Raw genomic sequence first — 1,924 nt, 5'->3', positions numbered from 1 at the left:
CATAGCCAACATCCTCGCTCACTCTTCGCCTCCTAAAAGTAACTTATCTTATGCACAACGCATGGCTCTCCAGAAACTACGCAAAGAAAAAAGTATCGTCATCACCAGAGCGGATAAGTGTAATGCCACAGTTGTTCTTAATACCAGCGAATACAAGCGTAAAATGAACATTATCCTCCGCGATCGCGCTACCTACATCCCGCTAGAACACGACCCCACAAAAACACAAGTTAAGAAATTAAAAATCTTACTTAAAAAAGTAACCTCCTGGCCCCATGACGTCACGAAAAAACTTAAACCTTTCCGCTCCCACTCAGACCTATAGTAGATGCCACCAATGCACCTTGTTACAGACTGTCTAAACAGCTGGCCAACTCTCTGTCCCCCCTCACCGGAAATTCAGCTTCCTATATAAAAAACTCGGCCCACTTTAAAGCCCTCACAGAAAATTTAACCTTGAACAATACAGACATATTAGTAAGCTTTGATATCTCCTCTTTGTTTACCAATATTCCCTTAACTGACACTTTATCTCTCTTAGAAAACGTTTTCCCCTCTGACATCTTAGATCTCTTTTCCTTTGCCATCAACTCTGGGTATTTCTCTTGGAATAACAAAATCTACAAGCAGATAGAAGGTACCGCCATGGGTTCCCCCCTTGCCAATTTCTATATGGAAGATTTCGAAAAACGAGCCATAGACTCAGCCCCACTCAAACCTTCTATCTGGCTAAGATATGTAGATGATGTGTTCTCCATTTGGCCTCATGGCCCAGACACGTTAGACTCCTTCCTTGGTCATCTCAATAGCCTACATCCAAGAATCCAGTTTACTATGGAAAAGGAAAAGAACAATTGTTTACCCTTCCTAGACACCTTAGTCACGCGCCTGCCTAATGATACACTTGCCTTCACTGTATACAGAAAACCCACACACACAGGCAGATACATTCACAAACTCTCCCACCACCACCCCTCACAACAATATGGCATCATTAAAACCCTTACCAAGAGAGCCCACAATCTTTGTTCCAGTGGAACCGCCCTCACTACTGAGCTTAACCACATACACAGAACTTTCCTCTCCAATGGCTACAGCGAACACAGTATCAAAAAAATAATCAATTCCTCCCCCATTCCCCGTCCCTCTCGTCAACAAGAATTTAAAAATGTCATCACCATACCCTACATCCGAGGTACCTCGGAAAAAATAGCCAAGATACTAAAAAAGTATAACCTACACACAGCATATAAGCCCTACCGCAAACTTGCTACCCTTATCCGTTCTACGAAAGATCAGCTCCCTCCTCTCTCTCTGCCTGGAGTTTACAAAGTACCCTGTTCCTGTAAGCTTGCGTACTTTGGACAGACAGGCAGATCAGCATCCATCTGCCTGGAGGAACACAAGTCGTACATCGTTAAACACAACTATGGCCATTCAGGCTTGGCTGACCATGTTTTGGACATCACCCACACAGTATCAAGGAAGAAAACCACCATGCTTCACCACAGCAAATTCAAGAAAGAGAGACTTTTCTTAGAAGCAGCAGCAGCTCTCAGAAACCAACCAAATCTTAACAAATACGGTTGCATTAAGCTTCCGAAGATTTGGGAAACACTCATCACCAGAGGTCCCACCTTACATTCCAGGCCACCTACTACCGCCCTTAGAGGGCGCTCCACCTAGATAGGACTTTAGTGTCACCCACGTGGTTGGACTTAGTATTGTAAGTTTTTGTGTGCATGTTACATTAATTGTTTTTGTAATCCCCGTAGATGTCCTAGTGACTAGGACGAAATATAGGAAGCATTAAATTCTAATTTAATTCTTTTTGAGTGTTGTAAAAAATCCATTAAACCTCCAACATAATTAAACTGATTCAGTTCAACATTTACAATAAATTTTATTTCTAAAATTTTTATTT

The sequence above is a fragment of the Typopeltis vanoorti genome, chromosome 13, assembly GCF_054136105.1.
Source record: "Typopeltis vanoorti isolate ZY-2024b chromosome 13, IOZ_Tvanoo_1.0, whole genome shotgun sequence".
NCBI classification, from domain to species: Eukaryota; Metazoa; Arthropoda; class Arachnida; order Uropygi; family Thelyphonidae; genus Typopeltis; species Typopeltis vanoorti.
The sequence above is the reverse complement of the archived record's forward strand: the minus strand, read 5'-3'. Positions refer to the sequence as shown.